Source organism: Halyomorpha halys, unplaced genomic scaffold (genome assembly GCF_000696795.3).
Source record: "Halyomorpha halys isolate HHAL.00 unplaced genomic scaffold, Hhal_1.1 Scaffold51.1, whole genome shotgun sequence".
In the NCBI taxonomy this organism is placed as follows: domain Eukaryota; kingdom Metazoa; phylum Arthropoda; class Insecta; order Hemiptera; family Pentatomidae; genus Halyomorpha; species Halyomorpha halys.
The window spans coordinates 2,778,216-2,794,837 of NW_027108122.1; the positions used below are offsets into that span (position 1 = coordinate 2,778,216).

A 16,622-nucleotide genomic window follows, 5' to 3' on the forward strand; every position below is an offset into this window, starting at 1 on the left:
AACCCCACACTCCCTGCCACAGGGTGTTTTTTAGATATTACAATAATACAAAATTTTTTGGGCTTTTTGTTTATAGTTTTAAACGTAAAACATACCAAAATTATATAATGAATAAATTTAAACTATTGTTAAAGCAGAACAAATCTTCCATAATTTGAGAATAACTACAAATTTGTAAGTGCAATAAATCTCAAGAAACAGACAATTGAAGAAACACTAGGGTCAAAACTGATCCTTCGAGGAAAATTGCCATGAGTGAAGTTATGGCAAATAGATTTAGCCGATATTCAAGTATGAAACGTTCCCAGTAGCCCCATCGTAAGCTAAAACAAAAACAAAATGAGAAAATTGAATCTTGGGAAGAGCAGCTGAGCTCAAATTATGATCAATTGAATCTACATTAAAAACAATACAAGCAAAGCTTTCAAAACTGCGCATATATTTCAAATAATAAGCGAGACACCGAAAAAAGAGTTAAGAATAGCGGACTTTAAATCTAAAAACTTAAAGGCATACTTAAGAGATAAGTGTTTTAATGAAAATAGAATAAATTTAATTGTTTAAGCTCTGCTATGAACTGACAGTTATATTATGAGAGTCCTCCACCAACACAACTCCACCAAAATAAATAGCTTTCTACACAACTCCATAGGGCAGTACCACCACAATGGCATTGTCTACTTTCTCGTTCCATGTGGAGGAGTTTCACTTCACAGATGCCACTGCGAGGAAGAGCCTCAGTACGAACGTTGTATTGCAAATCTTTTCAATTCTAGGATTAAAAAATAAAAATAAAAATTGTGCAAACAGTAAAATCGATTTCTCCAATGCGCCATAGAAAGGTTTTTATTAAATATGCGGTAATTGCACGAAGCTTTGTAAAGATCAAAGGGAAGTAGCCAATCAAATAAACCATTTGATTTCAAACGGTTTTAACTTAAGCCTTTGGGAAAAATTAATTCCAATATATTAAAACTGAGTAGATGTCAAAACTTATTTTCAACTAATTAGTTACTATGTAATTAATAAGCAAGATTTATTATATATTTTTATGCAAATACCCAGTCAGTTCAAGATACATTAGTGTGGGTTGAGATACACGTCATAGGATTCCGTCAGAGGAATACCAAACAAAATGTATTGATAAAAAAGATACTACACCCTTGTATGAATTCCTCCTCGTGTTATCAAGATACGTGTGGAGTGTCCCTTCTCTGAAATTTAAGGTGCCCACATTACTGAGTTAGAGGCTCAATTCCCTTCCTCTTTGATCTTCTTTTTCTCTAAATGAGCTAAAATAAAAAGCAGCAACACGATCCAACATGATTCTAAAATACAAAGCAGCAACACGATCCAACATGATTCTAAAATACAAAGCAGCAACACGATCCAACATGATTCTAAAATACTGGAGCAAGTGTCGCGACAGTATTTACTGTTATAGTGATAGTTGGAAATTCATCTATCCGGCAGTCGAGCTACTATCTACTATCACGTTAAAACATGTTTACACTCTTTACAGTAACGGCACCAACTGTCTTGATACGACAGTGTGTTATTTGTCATAGCGGTAAATATTTATCGCCATGACAGTGAATAGCAGCTGAAATTTATTTTTTGTCCAAACTATGTTTTAGTAGAGGTATTCCATATAGAAGGTCTCTAATAATAAGATGCATTATTTTGGGATATGGATTGTAATAGCTCGTTTATGAAGGTGACATACATCAGTGGCGTACACAGACTAATTTTCTGTGTGTATATGCTAAAAAAAGGAAACATCATTGTTTTAATAAATATTGTATTTTCTTAAAACCTACTAGTATACAGAGAATTATTTATAAATGAAAATGAAAGAAGTCAGGGTATAGATGCCTTGAATCTTAAGGAGGTGGGAAGATGGGTACCAATATGAAAGCTATAGCCATAATTCCTTCCCTTAAGTAATCACTTACAAACTAGATTTTAGTTTGTAAGCCTGGAACCCAACTAAACTATTTTAATAGCAGTTCCTCAAGTAGATGGATGGATACAAACCGGAAATTAAATGGCCAATTGATTCGAAGTTTAAGGCGGAAACTTTACACAGAGATGACAGCGGCATAAATATAAATTTGAAAATAGAACATCTCAGGAAAAAAAAATGGTAAAATGTTACTTATACAAAGTCTAAAAATAAAAAATTTAATGATTGGGAATTTTTTAAGGGCAAGGGAAAGATTAAGGTCATCATCGACTATTTTATCAATAACTTTACAAGGAACATTGTGAATTTTTATATTCTAAGCATTAGATAAGGGAGATACTCGATAGATGAAGGCCCACAGCCCAAATCTAAATGCTTAAATAAACGTCTAAGTATTTACATATTCCTTTATTACCAGATCGGCCCTGGTTGGATTTAAATGGTCACCATTAAAACACTTAATTTTTTATTTTTTTTTTTCAACATATGATAATGAAGGAATATAGTCTCAAGCAAAAGATATCCCTAATTATTTACATTGCTATAACCATGACAATTATAAATAATAATTACTACACCCCACTATTTACATTGGTAATGGCTCTAGCATTGCTTTGTAAAAGAAAATTTTCGTATATGGTTTGAATCCAGATATTATATCAGCGATAGGATACAGCATTGCTAATCAAAATTTGGGCATAATAATGAGGAATCCCATATGAACTGGAGAACACGTAAGAAAATGATAAATGGATATGATAAAATGAAACTTAAAACTAGTTTCTATAAAACACAAAGAATAATATAGTTATAGTGGAACACAAAGAATAATATAGTTATAGTGGAACACAACAAAAACGTTTTTTGCTGTCCTGGAGACGGTGACTGGTTAATCCCCAAGAGCCTGACTAATTCTCTTACATGCATCGCAATCAAACGAAACACAATTGCCTTTGCCTATGCTAAGTCTTTGCCCATTCTATTTGAACCAATAAAGCCACTTCTTAAAAAAATACGTTAGCTAAAGAAATAATGAACTAACAGAAAATGAATCGCCCAATAAAAAACATGAAACAAACTGATGGATTAATATCTTCTGGAATTAAAATAAAAAGGTGTTGATTCCAGTTTACCTCATAAAACATTTCATCATACCAACCTACAATAAATAAATATAACTTTATCTGTATTGGACTTAGTATATCGCAGTAGAGTTTATGAGAATGAGTTCGTACTAAAACAAAAATCGATATATTCTTCAATTTTGAATTACGGATAACGAAAAGTTCCTTAATGAAAAAAAATATGTAAAGATCATAATTAAACATTATCTTAAAATTTAGGTTAATGTTTGAATAATAAATTAAAGGATAATTTGGTAGTGGAGAATGCTAAAAGTTTCAAAGTGCAAAGCTTTCAGGTACTTAAAGTTCTAATAAGTTTTAGCAACTCAATCACCAAAGAGGTAAATTCTCATCTTCCATATTTTCAACTTTAACAAGAAAGACATTTAAAATAACTATTAAATAACAACAATAAATTTTTAAAACAAAATCTTGAATTTTGCGAATAACTTATACGTGATCTTACGATTTTCAGTCGATGAGTCTGAAATGATCAAGTAATTACTTGGCTAACACCATTCACTATTTAGTTATTTACTGTTCTTGAAGAGCAATCAAGGATTTGTTTCGGCATTTACCAATAAAAACCAAATAATAATGTTTTTGAGTTTTAGCTTTTATCAAGTAATGCAGAAATTAAATTTATTTCTAGGAAGAAGGAAGAATTTTGACTAAAACTGACATTTTTAGAGGTTTAATTGGTTAATATCTTTAAATTTTATATTGTAAAAAATTAAATCATTTATAATAATTTCTCTGCCACATTGCACATTTTAAGATGAATGATAAATATGATTTGAGATCTTAGATCAAAGTTAGTTAAAGTATCGAACAGTCAATATGTAGTTAAAATATATACCATAATTCTTATGGTAATATTGAAACAGCTATAAAACATGTAGGTCACCGAGGTTACCATGTTTTTCGATCCCTCAGATTTTCGGGAATCGGAATAGACAACAAAGTTATTAAATTGAAAATAAAAAAAAAAAGGAGATAAGAAGTTTATAATGGAAGAATAGAAATCATTTTTGGGCAAAATCATGAACATTAAGGATTTTTAGATTCTAAATATTGGACACAAGAGAAATTGAATGGTTTTCATAGGGTTTCAAATCTCAAATCTATGAACCATAACTAATGTGATTATAATCATGAGACTGAGCATTTGACCAGTGCTCAAGCTAAACTAATTAAATTGCAGCTCACTGATCTATCGACGAAATATAAGCTGTAACAAGGGATTCAACTTTATGGCCGAATTAATAAATGGCAATCATTAAAACTTTTCAATTAAACGTAGTGAATTTCGATGTAATTCCCCATAATGTATTCAGAAACAAGACCAACGCTTAGATTAATATTTATTTAGGCTAGGTAGGTAGATTTACTACTTAATTGCAAATTAAATGTGTTATTTAGAGTATTTTTAGGTTATTATTTTTCAGAATCAAACAAAAAAAAAATGATATCCTAAAAATTTTAAACAGACAATCGAGTCCTCCGAGATTCCTTATATGGATTATCTTATCCTTAAAGAGGTATTTTGCTTGCTCAAAATGGAAGAGAAAAAAAATTATTTTCGTCATTAATTGATTTTTATTTTCGAAAATGAAAATCCGCTGCACACATGGTAAAAAAAATTTGCAGTGAGTATGGTGATAACGCCTTAGGAGAAAGCACCGTCCGTAAGTGGTTTGCTCAGTTCAGAACAGGAAATTGTGATTGGAAGACGCAAAGCGCTCGGGTTGTCTTTCAACTGTTGATGACCAAATTCAAGCATTGGTCACAGAAAACCTTCACTCTACGACACGGGATATCGCAGAAACGCTTAACATATTTCATGCAAATGTCTCATATCATTTGTGTTTCATAATCGCAAAGGCATAGTTTTCCATCACGAAATAAATAAAAACACGTGCCCTTGCTCAAGTACCTTTGCAGACCCGTCAGAAATTATTAGGTTTGGCTGGCATGTGATCCTACAACCACCCTATTCACCAGACCTTGCCCCAACAGATTTTTACTTATTTTGGGCCCTTCAAAACTCTTTTAACGGGAAACACTTTAATTCGCTCAAGGACTGCAAAACGCACATAGAGGAGTTCATTGCATTGAAGTCTGAGAAGTTCTGGGGGGACAGAATAAAAAAATTACCGGGAAGATGGCAACATGTAATCGGTCAAAATGGGTCATATATAATTGATTAAAAATATTTACAAGAATCTGAAGTTTTTATTGAAATCACCAGTAAAAACGGTAGGAACTTATTTTACAAACCTATATTACTTGACAAAAATCCCAGACGTTTCTTGGGGTTCCAAAACCTCCCTAACATTTTGACATTATTTTATACCAATAGCCACCTAGTCTCATACATTGCATGTAATGTTTTATAGTTTTTGCAAAACATTATTTAGCATTGATGTTTTCAAGTGATAAATTGAACGAGCTTGATTACACGACAAGGACTTTTTACTGGTTATCGAGATTTTTGTTTAAACTTAGGATAACTTCGTCGCTTTAGTTTTATATAACATGCTGAACATTGATCGTGTTTATTACATAAAGTGTAAATATTTCAGGTTCGTTTTAATTATTTCGACACAATATGGGATGAATGTCAGAAAAACATCTCAGACAGAACTTCTAGAATAAAACATTGAAAAAAAAAAAGTGGTTCGTATCCTCATTATTCTCCTTTGTCGTTCATGTCTATTTTTCAATCATATTTATGTTAATACATTATACTATTTTTACCCATAGGTACGAACCCTAAAAGATTCCGTCGAAGTTTTCTCTGGAATGTACAACACATGCAATAAGGTTTCAATTCTAAAAGTAGGATTTTTTTTTTTTCATAAAGATACATACAGAAATTATCAAAGTGATTTAATATTTAAATACGTATTTGCTTCGTATACCAAAAAGCACCTCTTCGGTTAAAAAAAACAACAGATGATACAAATGTTCGTGTTGTTTTCGGATTTTCTGGTTGTCAGATCATGAATTTTTCGCTCTATTCACTTTCATAAGATATTGATATTGATTACAACTTTAGTGCCGTCTGCGGATTCCTACCCTTGCTATCGGAATAATAATATTTAAATAAGTGAAAGTAGGTAAAAACATCCGAATCTGATTGACCTTTAAGTAAGGAATATGAGCTATTTGTCAAGGCAAGAGGGAGGAAGGCAATGAGAGATCGACATTTCCCGTTACTAGGCAACAGCATGCGGTCTCCACTCTGACCACATGGAGTCCAAGAGTACCCCCTGCCATATGTCGTCTTGTGCGCGAGCAAGGGAACCTATATAAAGAAAATACTTAGCACTCATCTGCAGAGAGGAGCTATCTAAGAAGAGTTCATATATTCACATAATTCATTTCCATTTGACAAATAATTGAAACATATCTCCATAAAAAATCATAGTGGTTAAACAAGCATTCTTAGAGATTAAATGGTATGGTTACAAACTCTGTAACTGCCCTTATATAGCTTTAAGTCTAGTTTAATAGACAGTTTTCTGTCGTCGCAGTATTGTTACTAAACTGAAACGGAGGGAAGCTGAACTACAGCTTTGGACAGTTGGACAGTTACCAACCAGTCAGCTTTGCTGTTGACAAGGTTGAAAACTTTGGATAGAATCAATTTAAGTTTCAAACGCAACAATAATAAAAAAAATTGTTTTCCCGTCCAATCCCCATTGCAGTTGATACGGCAGTAAGGTGCAATAGTTTATTATCAATGCTCATACAGGGGACAGTTAACGCGACAGTAGCCTCAATCCCATTACACGTACTGTCAAATATCATGCCAGGATAGTAGTGATATAGCTACGACAGTAAATGCTGTCATGACGCCAGGGAAAAAAATTATTTTTGTTGCAGATTCTACATAAACTTCACTGCGGTAGCACTCTAGATATTGATATTGCTTACTTACTACTCAAAGTAGGGACGCTGGGTAAAAAACACCTTTCTGAATACACCTATATTTCAACAACAACGGATTTGGACCAAATTTGAAGGAATGTCGGGATTAATGCATCAACATCAATTTCATTAGGTTTCGTCAACTACTTACGTTTACCTATTCCAAAAACTCTTTTCGGCATACGCACATATTGCAACAAGAGGAAATTTGAAGGAATAGTGTATCAATTTCATCAGATTTCGTCCACTACTTTCATTTATCCATGCCAAAAATACCTTTCGGGATACACCTAAAGTTCAACAATAAATCATAATTTAATTAATGCTAAACGGCTGGTCGGACTATAAGTCACTAAATATTATAAATCTGCAGACAAAAGATTATTTGCAGAAAATTCAATTTTCACAAAAGAAAGTTCTTACTTATATGATCTTTCATATAAAAAAATAATAAAATAAGTGTGAAGCTGCCATAATAGCCTATGTACTTGGCAGATGTTTTGGTTACCAATTTATTATTTAATAACTGATAAATTCATAAAATAAAAACTTTTTATTTAACTTAAAGTAATAATTAAGTAGATGTTAATGACTCATATTGTATTTTTCAAATTGCAGTTCCAAAAGATTTTTAGGCTTTTAGAAGTTAGCAATAATCTATTACTACGCAAATTGTTATGAAGCTCATCAAAATGTTTGCTTCCGGACATGTTCCAAGTCCATACTCAGAGAGATATTTGCGGTTAAGAAAAAACATGACTAATACAATATCCAGAGAATAGAAGACAAAAGGCCTGACTGCAATAGGAGCCACCTCCCACAACAATTTATCACTCCCTCCCCGTCCTTCAGTGGAGAGGTGGTGAGGTCTGCCTATCGACCTCTGTTCTACAGTGGCCCCTCTCGACATACTTTACGCCCGGCGTCATCAGCTGTCCAGATTAAGGTTAAGAAAAAAAGGACGGGGAAAAACACCGTGCGGGGAAAGTTTATATCCCCTTCTAACCATCGGCCATTTTATTACCACACACAAAAAGTCCCGTCTGGAAAGTTGTTTTAAAAACAGAGGGTAACCCCTGAGGAACTTTTCTCATTCAATGAAGAAAGGTTATGAGTTACATACAACACTCCAATGAGAAGAATAAAAGGATTTATAACAGAAGATAAAACTGATTTTCAAAATTTAAGGATCTGATAAGACTTAAAAACGCAGAACGAGATGGTGGTAGAATTAAATAGGGAATTATGTAACAAAGTAAGTAACCACAATTTTGAAAACAATTATTCTATGTTTCTATATAAACTATTTATTCTGTCCGTCTGTCTAACGCTGCAATTCCAAAATATTTACTGATAATACTATGGAATATGAACTATACAAAACGCTAAATAAGAATTGTACACTTTTTCAAAACTTCTCAACCGAACAATTTTGTCTTATTCAAGTCCCAAAGAGTCCTCTAATTGATTCCGTAAAAATGTTGTTTTGTTTAAATCTCATTTTGATAAAATCAGTTCATAAACTGGAATCAACCCTCAGTTTTTTCCTATTTGAAGTGCACTAAACAACTTTAAAAATAGAGTACGTAATAACCCAGAATGTTAGATCGAAGATTCAATATTTATTTTGCATCAGACTCGAGAAATAATCTTGACATTCCTGGATTATACAGGCTGTATAGAATTTTAATGTAGGTTCAGCGCAAATAAATAAATAAATAAACATTATTAAAACCGAGCTCTAAATTTGCATTGTTCCTCACGACGGAAACTGACGGAACATCTAGTTTCTTCTCACGACATTGGATAGATAAGGATTCAAAATATAGATGGTTGATCATATATCAATTTTTAATAAATTTGAACATTTAACGAAGTGATGACACCACTAATCTCCCTGCACCAAGAATAGGGTTAACTACATTCTCTCATCGGAGTGAAACTGTGGGCGACGAAGAACAAATTGGTCTAGATCAGACAAAAAGTGAATCATCTCTTCGCAATAAATAAAGAAGTATAAAATATTATATTAAAAAAAATCATTCAATTAAGATATGTTTCTCTCAATTAAATTCTATTTCCTAATTGTGAAATAATAAAATGGCCAATAATTGTTAAAACAGTTTCACTTCTAACGTCCAAGAGACTCGGGCAATTTCTCATTTTTTTATTAAGTTTGACAACTTTTCCAAAAAAAATACATAAGTACATTTGAATTTTATATGTTTCTTTTTTTTTTTTTTTAATTTTTTTCTTCTAGTTTTACATTAGAAAAGGATGTTTTGCTAAGGGATCTAAAAATATTCCCTAATTATACAAAACAACTTCCCCTCCCACACCCTAAACTCCAAGATTTGTTTCCGCCAGTTGTCGCTTTCATGTGGAACTGCTTTCCGGATTCTTGAACACCTGAAATTCCAAGGCATGTTCCGTTCCTCCGTCCAAACTTCCTCCTTCCTGGATACATTGTTAGTAAGATAATTCGCAAGGATCCAACTTCCGAATATTTTATTGTACTACGAATAAAGTTCTTTCATGCGTTCTATTTCAAAGTCGAGTCCTCCATTGTGGACTAATCCTTTTCCAGACCACTGCGCTTCTTCTACTAACCAGGATTCAAACTAAATTGTACTCTTAAAAACAAAAAAAATCAAGGGGAAGAGACCTATAGAGGTTTTTCCAAGACAGTTTCCTTTTGTAGAAAACGTTTCCCTATAAATCGTAGGACAGTACAATACTATTTCCTGTACTTTCGCGAAATGCAGTTACTTCTCAACTTGAAAAGTTATTTGCAATACATCAAGGTTGAAAAAATGCTACCATTATTATAAAGAATAATAGATTAATTTATTGATGCTATTTTTAATCATTAAAGAAAATAGATATTCAATAAACAATCTAGGGCAGTGCGTGCAACACACAATTTTCACTTAATCCATCTTAACACAATCTTAACTTAGAGTAAAAATTAATTTCACAAATCCCTCACTCATCCTCCATTGGTTTTTTAATATCAGTGACGTGGTTGAGAGAGAAGCGCCGGAAACCAGATCAAAATAAAAATAACAGAACTTTTCATTTTAAAGATCGATTCACACCATACATACATTTTCCCTTCTAAATCAATATTTGTATATTCACTTTCCAATCAGTTTTCAAATATATTCACTATACACTTTCATAAATTTCAGTATTTATAACTTTCTAGCATTTCATCCATACGATATGGAAAGGATCCAGAACCCATCGAGTGAATCAACATGTAATCGGAAGAAAATCATTATGAAATTAAAGCTGAGTGAGATGGCAATATATTTATACGCATGTTCAGGTATGTCCGGTTCATTATTAACGTAACAGTACGCTAATGAGTGAACAATGAAATAAGCAGGGAAAGCTTCATAGCTCTTCCTTCAAACCATTAGTCAATACACAATGAGAGGGCGAAAGGTTAACTCGAGAGAAAAATGACAGTTGGCAAAAAGCCCTGCCCAAGTAAACAACTGTCGATCTGTCTACGTCCAGTTAATAGCTGCAGCATTCGTCTGCAAAGTCACTGCTCAATAACACGACCCAAATAGATTTTCCGACGTTATAGCGAAATGGGTATTCCATTTTGATATTTAGTTTTATTTATTTTTTGAATGATATATTTGGTAAATATCAAAAATTACTTAATCTTATCTGATTAGAACTCACTCATAGATTCAGCCCGGTTCGTCCAATTACTTTCATATGTTAGAGCTCTACATCAATTATTTATAATAATAATTAAAAATGATAATATAAATAGTATCAATTACTAATATATTATTCCATACGTCTAGAGGTATTCATTTTCGATTTATTTTATTAAAATAATTAATTTATAAAACATACAGTATGTATATTCTTGCTAACTTCATTGTACAAGAAACTTCTAATTGTATCCCTTGCAATTAATACAATGATAATAATATATTTATTTTTTTGTTTGTAGGACAACCCCATACAAAGAGAGCCAAGAGTGTAAATGACTTGAATCATATACAAATATTGATTCTCAACAAGTATAATAAATTAAAAATAATTTATATAAATTAATAATAAAAAATACAACTAAGCTGAGTACTTCTCAAACTTATTTATACTTCTCATAATTGAAAATTACCGCATATTCAAGTTATTAAAAGAGACAAAAGCAACATACCATATTCTGAGGACAGAAATACAAATCTATGTTTGAGGTTTAAGTTACATATACAAATAAGAATTTAAGATTAAATTCTATGGGTACAGCCAGTATTTTATGGAAATGATTTGGGCTTATATTAATCAGTTCGGGGCATGTATCGCGTTATATTTTCTTAGTAGGACAACTTGACAAAAACTGAAAGCAATCCTCAAATTTTGTACCATCACATTTTATGTGACATTTAGAATGAAGTATATTTCAGGCGCCTCGTGGAATAATGTTTGGAGTAAGCCAAAATATTTGGAGGGCTGCTGTTGCTATTCCACTTCCATTATTCTGGTCACGCCCAGAAGGACCATGAGCAAATTATAACTAGGAGGCCTCGGGTACATAAATATTAGCTAGGCATTTAGATTAGAGAAATTATTTTTTGAAGAACTTAGCATTATCGACAGAAAAAAACTACGTACTAGTTAAAATCATTACATCAATTAATTTTTGGAAAATAACACTCTTTAAAAAAATTAAATTAAACAATTACAAGTGGTTTTGAATTTTTATTAGTGAATTTTCTTCAAAATATATTTCTTTAAGTACAACTCTTTCTAAGGGTATCTGTTAATGATAAACAATCAATCTTGAAGCAATTACACCTCTCAGTTTATTCTTAATTACCAGTTTATTCTTAATTAATTTATCGATCGTAGTAGTAAGCAGGCCTAACTGTAAACATGGCACTGTCTATACCTAACACTCATCCAAAAGTTCGCAATATTGTTTCAATAATGAGGGCATATCACTTTTTTGAAAAAAAAAATTAAAATAAATAAAATTATAAACTTATTATTGTGGGAACTAAAAACTTCAACTTCTTTGTTAAAAAAAAAATCAAATATACATATTTAAGACATAAAACTCTTTAATATTTTCCTCCTCTTTGAAATTTTCCCTACATGTAAATAAATATCCAATTCAGGCAAGAGATAAGAGAACATCGCTTCAATCCACTCTTGAAGAAATACATAGAAAACTTCATCAAGAAGCTATTGCAAACGTGATCGGCAAACAACATATCAAGCTGACTGCCGCCTGTCCAATTCAGGGAGTCCCACTTTACTTATCAAGTTCTAATCCAGTGACATCTAATCAACCTCTCCTCCCCCCGCACCTAAACTTAGTTATCCCTCACTAAAACTCCCAATATTTGATCGACTCATAGTCATGTACAAGTTTATTTTAGTTATCTGGTATGAAGTAAAACGCCGTCTCGATTGGAGGACGAGGGAGCAGGCTAGACAGAAGTTTTGTAACATGACAATAATCCTCATAAATAGAGCAAAGTAAACTCATGAACGATTCCTTGTAATCTTCCCAGCCTAGAGATGGCCACGAGAACATCAATTACCAACCCATTACAACCAATATTTCACCGGTTACTATGAGCAATAGGCAAGTAATAAAGATATAACGCAATAGTTTCAAGATTCGAGGGTTATTCGAAGATTTGTTCATACAGCATTTTCTAAAGTCAATCAGAAACAAATGGTGTGAAGAATCGAGAAGTTGACAACATTTCAACATTGCTCCAAAGTGGAATAAGAACATGGTTAACAATCTAAAGCGGAACTTGTGGTATCTACCTAAAAATACACTATTTCCAATCTTGTCTTGACAAACCCATCTATTCCACAACGAATGATTTTAACTAAATAACTGACTTAATTCATTAAAATGACTGTTGAAATATCGGATGAAAGTAGACGGTATTAATATTAACAAACGCTGAAATAATCCACAACAGATTGCATGTTATTTATCAATTATCACTTTATAAAAGAAAGAACAAAATAAAATAAACCCTATGCTTCTAAAGAAGTCAGTCTATTGACTATTAATAGATCTATAACTTTTTTTAGATTAATAAGTTAACATTACGATTTTGTATATATATTTATTATTCTCCAGTACCTATATGTGTGCATCCTTTATTACTAACTATTAATTTTTAAAAAAAATTAAACGTGGTATTTTTTTTTTTAATATGTCCTCAACAAAACAGTCAGACATCGTGTAGAAGAAACAGACATGCATTACTAATCCAAATTCAATGCTGATAAATTGCGGAGTTTAAATAATGTTTCATATAAACATAATGATCTAAATAACTGAAAAACCTTTCTAAAAAATACAAGTTACAACCAAAACTGTAGCTAGATATACGGTTTTAGAGTATATTTGGATTTTTTTTTCATGTAAACAAAAGCAAGAGAAGAAAAGTAAACAAATAAACATTAATAAAACATCCTCATAACGAAAGATGATCCATTTTGAGCCGAATAAGTTAATTATATTTAAGCCGATATAAATTATTTATATTCCATAATATACAGGAATGGTTGTAGGAGTATGTTGTTAGACAAATGAACAAAATTAATAGCTTCATGGAGAGCCAAAGGAGCATTTTGTACAAAATCTTTCAAAATTGTAGCTTGTCAAGTCCGAGGCCAAAGCCATTCAATTAACACTCAATTCATAAATGAATAAAACTGTAAAATTATTATTTATAAATTCATTAAATTATTATTATGTAATCCATTCGATTATTTCTTTTTTTTCAAATTGAAAAAGATTTTTTACAGAATTAAAAGACTAAGATTGCAGTGAGGCACCACTATAGCCCTAAAAATTCTTTATCTATACAATGTCACTAAACATTGTAAGCAAAAAAAAACCAAAACAATATCATGAATCATCATATCGATATCAGATGTAACTAAACAACAACAAAAAAAAATGAGCACATTTTCCCAATAGATCATTCCTCTATCAGAGAGCACATGTAGCGTCATGGACTAAATTTAACTAATAGGTTACATAAGAGAAAAAAATTTAAAAATGCATGATCAAAACAAAATTAATATGTTATTGACGTATTATCAGCATCATGGTATTATCTAAGCCTAGTCAGAAATATTACATATGAAGAGATAATTTTAATAAAATAAAAGATTGTTCATAAATTCACATTGAATAATCTGGGACTACACAAAACCAAGAAAAACATTTTTTTTGTTTACATTATTTTTCAGAAGGATATATTACGACGAATAATTAAACTTCCCCCTCCTTAAGCACATTAGCTTTTTTTATTTCATAGTTATCAGAGCGTGATTAAAAAAAATTAACGACTGTGAGCGAGTAAAGTTAAGTAATATCAAACGAAATAAACACAAAAATACAATTTAATGTGTAATTATTGCTAATGTAGGATGGTGTGTCATGCGCCGATTTATTCATCATTTTTAAACAGGACGCACGCTATCCAATCAATGGACATAGAGTTCATTAATAATTTCCATAGGGCATCTAATCGATGGGATGTTTAACACGAGATTTATTCAAGCCTGAATAAAACATTTTCAACTACTTTCCATCAATATTTTAAAAGATATTTAATAATGAAAAAATTGTAATAAAGTACAAAGATACTATTTGTTGGAAACTTTTAAATCAAAGCCTCAAATCCCTAAAATGCTAGTAAATAAATGATGTTCTTCAAAAGCATGCACCATCAGCTTATAAAAGTTAAAACTAAGGGACAACACAATTACATCATTAGTAAAAAAAAAATTAAAAGAGATAGAACAACACTCTAACACAGCTAAATATTCCCAATAAAATAATTTTGAACAGTTCAATATATTTGCTCTGAAGATCCATGACTACACTAGTAGAAAATAAAAGATTTTTGCTGTCTATCCAAGTCGTTGGCGAAGGGTGGGGATAATTTAAAAAATAAATCGGTACCGTTACAACCCATGAAGCGTTACAGGTGCAGTACTTTGAAAGGAATTACTATTACTATACCAACGGCTGTGCAAGGAGGCGATTTAGCCAGAACCACGCTCGACCGCTAAATTTTTAACCAATTAGCGTACCCTTTTTTGAGGCTTGGTAGACCCAGAAGGGCTCCCGAACCCACAGGGCTGACTCACGGCTACAGTGAAACAGAAAATAATTATCTGCTACAGCCATATCCGAACCCGGATCCTAGGAGTTTGTAGTACAATTTCTTACCAATGAGCCACTCACTCCCAGGGAGTTTTTTTTTAAATTTATTTATTGATATTTACAACTGTACATAAATACATCAAGTAAATTTGAGGAAATCATAATGGTATGGTACACGCTTGTAGAGAAACTACCCAATGGTAGCACTCTTAAACATTTTTACAATATAAGATCTCGAGGCCATCTTCTTTTCAGACGCCTCGGAGGATTGTCCGGAATAAAAGAGGAAGCAAGATTAGAAACTAATGGGTTTGAGTGGTTAGGGAGTTTGTAATGGAAGGATTAATATCTGGTTTGGGCTAGATCGGTTATAAATGGAACATTAAGGTCTTTGTGGATGATTTTATTTGTGACAAAGTAGGGAGCATTTAGGATTTTAAGAAGGATTTTGGACTGTGCAGGATTGGATATGAGAGGAATTCGAAGGTTTAGTGAAACCCCAAAGCTCAACGCCGTATGTCCAGGGGGTCCGTATGTTATAGGCCTTATAATTGTCATGTAAAAGGGAGTTATTCCTAAAGCTAATTAAAGAACCAAATTCACAGTTATTGGCAACATTGGCGAACCGTGTACAGTATGCAGTTACTATGCGTGGTATGCAAATTGTTCTGACGCCTGAATTGCCGGAAGGCTATGCAGAGAGGAAATAATAAAAAGAATTATTTCTCTCAGTAATTAATTCAATATAAAAATATTTGAATACAAAGATTACTATTGTTATGATTTCAAAAATTATATTACTGCAGTATAAGGAATGTGAAACCTAAAATCACGTATAGAGCCTAAAAGAATAATTATAAAGGAGTTAGTACAAGGAAGAGCTCCTCGTTCCAATGAGATCTAGAGCGGAATGACAAGAGAATTGTAGGAATGCTAGGGATGTGACGTGCTTTGCCAGCCACCAGTCCTTATGCAACCACAGCCATACACGCCTGTCTGCACCGTGTCAACCGGCATCTCCACATGTACCACTGCTGTAAGAGGAATCTAACATTAGATCTCGCCATGAAACTCATTAATGAGAAATCCTCTCTGGAATATGATGGTGTTTCTTGAAAACTTTTCGGGAGCCTTCGCTGGATCGACTTTGTTCAAATTGACTTAATTAATTAAATTAATTTAAGTAGAAATATCATTTTTCATCCGTTTCCAATAGGAAGATAAGAATATCAAGAAAAGCTAATAATGAAATAATTTGCAGCAGTTTACACTTTTCATGTTAAAATTTAAACCACACACCTCAATCTAATAAAATATGCTTGAGACTCCCGTACATCAAAAGTGAAAGTTCTTAGGTTCTAGCATTTGTAGGCGATTTCATTAGTAAATTGAAATTTACTTAGAATCTCCC

At 32.2% G+C, this 16,622-nt stretch overlaps 1 protein-coding gene and 1 long non-coding RNA gene across 2 annotated transcripts in view; both read right to left on the bottom strand.

The window, feature by feature from the left end:
* The window catches only part of LOC106692106 (furin-like protease 2), a 223,941-nt gene extending 218,265 nt beyond the window's left edge, over window positions 1-5,676 (bottom strand). Inside the window, exon 1 of the mRNA XM_067046530.1 lies at window positions 5,671-5,676. The gene's annotated coding sequence lies outside the window, so the exon portion shown is untranslated. The remainder of the gene's footprint in view (window positions 1-5,670) is intronic.
* Window positions 5,677-7,297: 1,621 nt separating this feature from the next.
* LOC136795561 (uncharacterized) overlaps window positions 7,298-16,622 on the bottom strand; it is a 31,424-nt gene continuing 22,099 nt past the window's right edge. The window contains exon 3 of the long non-coding RNA XR_010843185.1: window positions 7,298-7,316. This is a non-coding gene — a long non-coding RNA (uncharacterized lncRNA). The remainder of the gene's footprint in view (window positions 7,317-16,622) is intronic.